The sequence below is a fragment of the Urocampus carinirostris genome, unplaced genomic scaffold (assembly GCF_059441175.1).
Source record: "Urocampus carinirostris isolate Australia breed hairy pipefish unplaced genomic scaffold, RoL_Ucar_1.0 HiC_scaffold_52, whole genome shotgun sequence".
Taxonomy (NCBI): domain Eukaryota; kingdom Metazoa; phylum Chordata; class Actinopteri; order Syngnathiformes; family Syngnathidae; genus Urocampus; species Urocampus carinirostris.
In genome coordinates this window covers 52,501-60,000 of record NW_028283159.1, presented here as the reverse complement: position 1 = coordinate 60,000, position 7,500 = coordinate 52,501, and the positions used below count along the sequence as shown (strand labels likewise).

Sequence of the window (7,500 nt, the reverse complement as noted above, 5' to 3'; positions counted from 1 at the left end):
GCGCGCGCGGAGCACCTTCTCGGTATGCTAAGTACCAGCCGTACTCACCGGCAGCCGAGAAGCACCTCCGGACGCGCGGACGCGCGACACCGACGGGCGGACGGACACGGAGCGCCGCCCGAGTCTGTATTTGAGGGTACGAAGGGACGGGGGTCCCTGCGAAACCCCAGCCGCGGAGTGGGCGGGGACACGGGTCGCGCGCCACCCGCCGGGCGGACCGGCGGAATGTCGCGGAGGGCCCGAGCCTCGCCCGCGCGGACCGGGTTCTCGCGCCACCCGCCGGACGGACCGGCGGAATGTCGCGGAGGGCCCGGCCCGCGTCCGATCGATTGGAAAGCGCCGCTCAGACAGGCGTGGCCCCGGGGTAAAACCGGGGCCGCAATGTGCGTTCAAAGTGTCGATGATCAATGTGTCCTGCAAATCACATTAGTTCTCGCAGCTAGCTGCGTTCTTCATCGACGCACGAGCCGAGTGATCCACCGCTAAGAGTCGTACGTTTGGGCCCTTTTACGTCCGCCCGGGACGATCGGAGACAAATTCACGACAGGGTTTGTACCGGAGACGAACGCGCCGCGGGTGCCGTTCGGTCGCTCCCGCGAGCGAGCCCCTAACCCGCGGCGCGGTTACCGACGGGCGCGATACGCGCGACGCCGCGACGAGCCGAGCGGGTCGGGCGCGCGGCGCTGAGGCCGGCGCCCGGCGTCTCCCGCTCGGGGCCGCGACGGCGCCCGAGACGTGCGTCGGCCCGGGTAGGTCGGGCGCTCGGCGCTGAGGCCGGCGCCCGGCGTCTCCCGCTCGGGCCTGACACGACTCGGCGACCGGACTCGCCGGGTAGGTCGGGGGCTCGGCGCTGAGGCCGGCCCCCGGCGTCTCCTACCCGGACCCCGGAAGGCCATCCGACTTGGAAGCCCCGCCGCGCCGCGAAGCGACGCTTTGGGTGTTGCTACCCGTCAGCGAGTGGGTTTGGTTTACAAGGGCGGCGCGACCGCGCTGACACCGAGGGGGGACTGGCCCCCGACCCGGCCGCGGCCTGCCCGGACTATGGATGGACAGAGGAGACCGCGGCGGACCGCGCGGAACCGAACCCCCGGTGTCCGGAGCCCCGGGAGGGACTCCGGTGTCCGGGGGCCGGCCCACGCGCGCGCTACGCGGCCCCTCGAGGGCTCCGGCCGACGGACGCGTTTGGCCGGGGAAAAAGGTAGCCGGTGGGAGCACCGTTTCGTCGCCCTGAACCTTCGTCTCGGGCGGGCGTCCCGACGCCGCCGCCATACGGCCGTTGTGATCCGTGCGGGGATCCGCTTGCTCGGCGACCCTCGCCGAGAGCAGCCCCGCGCCGCACGGACACGCGACACCGACGGGCGGACGGACGCCGGGGCGCCGGCCCGAACCGTTACCTTTAAAGGACGGGAGGTCGTCGAGGCGAGTGCCGCCCCGGAAGCGCGCGCCGGAAGCGCGAGAACCGCGCCGAGCTAGGGTCGTCGGCATAGGGGGATTCCCCGGTTACGGGGGTCCCGCGCACGGCCGCCGCCTTTCGCCCGTCGCTGGCGGTCGCCTGTCGTCGCGCCGCGCCGCGCTACTGGGGTCGTCGGACGAGCGCGCTACCCCGCTCGCACGGAGGTAGCGCGACATCGCCCGCCGCCTTTTCTCGCGTCGCGCCGCGCCGCGTGGCGCCCGCCGAACTCGCTCCGACGCGCGGCCCGGGAGTGACCCGCGCCGCGCCCCCCGTCCCGTCCCGTCCCGGTCTACCCTCTTCCTCCGCCTGCGACGACCCGCCGCCCTCGGCGTCTGGCTCGTCGGGGGTGTACCGAGGCGGATCTGCTGCCGCTCGTACGTTAATGATCCTTCTGCAGGTTCACCTACAGAAACCTTGTTACGACTTTTACTTCCTCTAGATAGTCAAGTTCGACCGTCTTCTGGCACACCGCCGGAGCCGGGGCCGGCCCCGGCGGGGACTATCCGAGGACCTCACTAAGCCATCCGATCGGTAGTAGCGACGGGCGGTGTGTACAAAGGGCAGGGACTTAATCAACGCAGGCTAATGACCCGCGCTTACTGGGAATTCCTCGTTGGTGGGAAATAATTGCAATCCCCAGGCCCTGTCACGAGCGGGGTTCATAGGATTACCCGCGCCTGCCGGCGCGGGGATAGACGACGCGCTTATACGCTCAGTGTGGCGCGCGTGCAGCCCCGGACATCTAAGGGCATCACAGACCTGTTATTGCTCATTCTCGTGTGGCTGAGAGCCACTTGTCCCTCTAAGAAGTTTTCTGCCGCCGACCGCGCGGGGGGCCGCGGTACTATTTAGTATGTTTGAGTCTCGTTCGTTATCGGAATTAACCAGACAAATCGCTCCACCAACTACGAACGGCCATGCACCACCACCCACGGTATCGAGAAAGAGCCTTCAATCTGTCAATCCTTTCCGTGTCCGGGCCGGGTGAGGTTTCCCGTGTTGAGTCAAATTAAGCCGCATGCTCCACTCCTGGTGGTGCCCTTCCGTCAATTCCTTTAAGTTTCAGCTTTGCAACAATACTCCCCCCGGAACCCAGACACTTGGTCGGTTTCCCGGGTGCTGCTCGGCGGGTCATGGGAATAACGCCGCCGGATCGCGAGTCGGCATCGTTTATGGTCGGAACTAGGACGGTATCTGATCGTCTTCGAACCTCCGACTTTCGTTCTTGATTAATGAAAACATTCTTGGCAAATGCTTTCGCTCTCGTCCGTCTTGCGCCGGTCCAAGAATTTCACCTCTAGCGGCGCAGTACGAATGCCCCCGGCCGTCCCTCTTAATCATGGCCCCAGTTCATGACAACCCACAAAATAGAACCGGAGTCCTATTCCATTATTCCCAGCTGCGATATGCAGGGGCGGCCGTGTGGCCTGCTTTGAACACTCTAATTTCCTCAAAGTAAACGCTTCGGGCCCCGCGAGTGACACCCAGCGAAGGGCATCACGGGGGCTTTTGCCGAGAGGCAGGGGCTGGGACAGACGGATGCACGCCTCGCGGCGGACCGTCAGCTCGCGTCCCGGGGTCCAACTAGGAGCTTTTTAACTGCAGCAACTTTAAAATACGCTATTGGAGCTGGAATTACCGCGGCTGCTGGCACCAGACTTGCCCTCCAATGGATGCTGGCCGATGGGTTTGTGTTCGGCTCATTCCAATTACGGAGACTCGAACGAGTCCCGTATTGTTATTTTTCGTCACTACCTCCCCGTGTCGGGAGTGGGTAATTTGCGCGCCTGCTGCCTTCCTTGGATGTGGTAGCCGTTTCTCATGCTCCCTCTCCGGAATCGAACCCTGATTCCCCGTTACCCGTGGTCACCATGGTAGGCGCAGAGTCTACCATCGAAAGTTGATAGGGCAGACATTCGAATGAGTCGTCGCCGCCTCGGGTGGGCGAGCGATCGGCACGAGGTTATCCTGAGTCAACACAAAGGGGGGGCCGGGCCGGCGGAACGAGGACCGGCGCGCGCGGAGCCGCCCGCGCCGCTTACGCCCCCGCCCGGAGAGGCGGAGGCCGGACGCGAGGGACGCGCGCGACGGCTGAGCCCCCGCCCGCCGGACACCGCGTGGGTTTTTGTGTCTGATAAATGCACGCGTCCCCGGGGCGAGGCCGGAGCCCCGCCCGCGAGTCGGCGCTCGTTTGCATGTATTAGCTCTGGATTTGCCACAGTTATCCAAGTAACGGTGGAGCGATCAAAGGAACCATAACTGATTTAATGAGCCGTTCGCAGTTTCACTGTACTGGCCATTCGTACTTAGACATGCATGGCTTAATCTTGAAAACAAGCATATGCTACTGGCAGGATCAACCAGAGTGCGTCTGCCGCCGGGGGGCGCTGCTGGTGGCGGTGCGGCCCTGGTCCGGGACGAGGCTGTGGCTACAGCCGGGCCCGGGGGGCCGCGCGACACTCGTATACGTTCGGACGGGCTGACGAGCGGGTGTCGTGAAACGATGTTTCGCGCGGAGCCCTAGCACGCGTGGCGTCGGGCTCCGCGACGGTCGGACGTCTGGGTGTGGCTCGAGACGGAAGCTCGACCTCGGTTCGTCTTGGTTCTGCCGCCAAAAGGTTCACGCCGAGGCATGGTTTCGCAAGAGGGCCCCGCGAGTGCCAGCCGTGGATCCCGCCTCACTCGTAACTCGTATCGGATTCGTCCGGCCTCACTTTCGTTCGCACATCGGACAGTTATACGTGTGCTTTAGTAGCTTCCGTTCCCTCTTAGTGAGGCCGTCCGTACGTACCGCCCCAGCTCTTTCTGAGGCGGGTATCCACTCGGCTCGGGGGGGCCCAACGTTTGCCTAGTATCCTCGGCGCTGGAGCTTGACCCGCAAAGCCGGAGGAGCCGCACGCCCGAACACCGGCTTGCGCCGGCCGACGTGGGCCCTCCGAGGCGGGTCTCGTGTGCCAATCGCTCAGTTGGGGAACCGGCAGGCCCGTGGGCCGACGCCGGCTCACCCGGGGGTGAAGGGTGCTTCGATGGAGGCCCCCTGTCAGCCTCCGCGGAAGTCCGGCTTCAATACTTTAAAGTTTGAAAAACTTAGACATTTTTCGAGAACCGGAGCTTAGAGGGGTACATGCAAAAGCCAGGGCCGCGGGAAGCGCCCTAAATACTTCAATACTTTAAAATTTGAAAAACTTAGAAATTTTTCGAGAACCGGCATCTTCCCTCGGTAATTGCGAGATGCGAGGCCGCCCCTAGCCTCTGCTCTGTCGGACTCAATGGTCACGGGTGGCCGCTGATTAGCCCTGGTGCTCACCTCTCAAAATTGCGAGTCCCTAATATAATTCTGGCTGTCGGCTGGAGAAGGGGGTATAAAATCGGCACTTGAGGGAACGCCGGGCCCTCAAGTTCGGGGCCCTCTAGCGGATTTTTGAGGTACTGCACTCCCATTGGAAATGCATTGGCCATAGCAATACATGGGCGCTCCGTCCACTACAATGTAATTCCCTCACAATATCTGCCCCCGCGTGGCCGCGCGATGCTACTGCTGCCCCGTTGGGAATGAATGGGCCTTTCGGAGGCCATAAATCCAGCGCCGCTGCATGGATTTTGGCGGTACTGCGGCTGTCGTTGAAAATACATGGACCCGTCTGAATGAATGGGCCTTTCGGATTCCATAAACCCAGCGCCGCTGCATGGATTTTGGCGGTACTGCGGCTGTCGCTGAAAATACATGGACCCGTCTGAATGAATGGGCCTTTCGGAGGCCATAAACCCAGCGCCGCTGCATGGATTTTGGCGGTACTGCGGCTGTCGCTGAAAATACATGGACCCGTCTGAATGAATGGACAAAATATAAATCAGACACTACAGAACACAAGCATAATCCAAGATTACAAAATCATCTCAGCCTTTAAAAGAAACAAAAACCTGAAAGACTACTTAGTAAAAAGTAAATTACCAGAAATCAACATAACACAAACGCAGGGCCCCACATTCTACAAACAAGCCACCACAGTTAGGAACACCGTCACCAACACAAACTACCTAATTAAACAAACAATCACACCTGCTACGGAAAACTGAAAATACATGGACCCGTCTGAATGTATGGGCCTTTCAGAGGCCATAAACTCAGCCAGCGCCGGGCCAGTGTTTGGGGTATTGTGCCCGCCACTAGTGGCTGAATACATAATAATAATAATAATAATAATAATTCCCTTGTATTGTCATTCTGTGTAACAATGTACACAGAACGAAATGTCGATTGCACTGGGCTAGTGTTGAGGGAACGTCGGGCCCTCAAGTTCGGTGGCTTGGAGCGGATTTTTGAGGTACTGCACTCCCATTGGAAATGCATGGGCGCTCCGTCCACTACCATGTAATTCCCTCACAATATCTGCCCCTGCGTGGCCGCGGGATGCTACTGCAGCCCCGTTGGTAATGAATGGGCCTTTCGGAGGCCATAAATACAGCGCCGCTGCATGGATTTTGGCGGTACTGCTGCTGTCGCTGAAAATACATGGACCCGTCTGAATGAATGGGCCTTTCGGAGGCCATAAATCCAGCGCCGCTGCATGGATTTTGGCGGTACTGCGGCTGTCGCTGAAAATACATGGACCCGTCTGAATGAATGGGCCTTTCGGAGGCCATAAATCCAGCGCCGCTGCATGGATTTTGGCGGTACTGCTGCTGTCGTTGAAAATACATGGACCCGTCTGAATGTATGGGCCTTTCGGAGGCCATATACTCAGCGCCGGGCCGGTGTTTGGGGAATCGTGCCCGCCACTAGTGGCTGAATCCCGGGCTAGTGTTGGGGGACTTGTGCCCGCCAATAGTGGCTGAATCCCGGGCTAGTGTTGGGGGACTTGTGCCCGCCAATAGTGGCTGAAATCCGCGCCGGTGTTTGGGGAAATGTGCGCGTATTATCGGGCCGGTGTTTGGGGAATTGCGCGCGTATTATCGGGCCGGTGTTTGGGGAATTGCGCGCGTATTATCGGGCCGGTGTTTGGGGAATTGTGCGCGTATTATCGGGCCGGTGTTTGGGGATTTGCGCCCGCCACTAGTGGCTGAGAACTTGGCTAGTGTTGGGGGACTTGTGCCCGCCAATAGTGGCTGAAATCCGCGCCGGTGTTTGGGGAATTGTGCGCGTATTATCGGGCCGGTGTTTGGGGATATGCGCGCGTATTATCGGACCGGTGTTTGGGGAATTGTGCCCGCCACTAGTGGCTGAGAACTTGGCTAGTGTTGGGGGACTTGTGCCCGCCAATAGTGGCTGAAATCCGCGCCGGTGTTTGGGGAATTGTGCGCGTATTATCGGGCCGGTGTTTGGGGATATGCGCGCGTATTATCGGACCGGTGTTTGGGGAATTGTGCCCGCCACTAGTGGCTGAGAACTTGGCTAGTGTTGGGGGACTTGTGCCCGCCAATAGTGGCTGAAATCCGCGCCGGTGTTTGGGGAATTGTGCGCGTATTATCGGGCCGGTGTTTGGGGATATGCGCGCGTATTATCGGACCGGTGTTTGGGGAATTGTGCCCGCCACTAGTGGCTGAGAACTTGGCTAGTGTTGGGGGACTTGTGCCCGCCAATAGTGGCTGAAATCCGCGCCGGTGTTTGGGGAATTGTGCGCGTATTATCGGGCCGGTGTTTGGGGATATGCGCGCGTATTATCGGACCGGTGTTTGGGGAATCGTGCCCGCCACTAGTGGCTGAGAACTTGGCTAGTGTTGGGGGACTTGTGCCCGCCAATAGTGGCTGAAATCCGCGCCGGTGTTTGGGGAATTGTGCGCGTATTATCGGGCCGGTGTTTGGGGATATGCGCGCGTATTATCGGACCGGTGTTTGGGGAATCGTGCCCGCCACTAGTGGCTGAGAACTTGGCTAGTGTTGGGGGACTTGTGCCCGCCAATAGTGGCTGAAATCCGCGCCGGTGTTTGGGGAATTGTGCGCGTATTATCGGGCCGGTGTTTGGGGAATTGCGCGCGTATTATCGGGCCGGTGTTTGGGGAATTGCGCGCGTATTATCGGACCGGTGTTTGGGGAATCGTGCCCGCCA

At 60.7% G+C, this 7,500-nt stretch overlaps 2 non-coding genes across 2 annotated transcripts; both read right to left on the bottom strand.

The window, feature by feature from the left end:
- Positions 1–337: 337 nt before the first annotated feature.
- On the bottom strand, positions 338–491 carry LOC148345352 (5.8S ribosomal RNA). The gene has a single exon (XR_015848660.1). It is a non-coding gene; the product is annotated as a 5.8S ribosomal RNA (ribosomal RNA).
- Positions 492–1,833: 1,342 nt separating this feature from the next.
- LOC148345351 (18S ribosomal RNA) lies at positions 1,834–3,820 on the bottom strand. Its single transcript, XR_015848651.1, has one exon. It is a non-coding gene; the product is annotated as an 18S ribosomal RNA (ribosomal RNA).
- Positions 3,821–7,500: the final 3,680 nt, after the last annotated feature.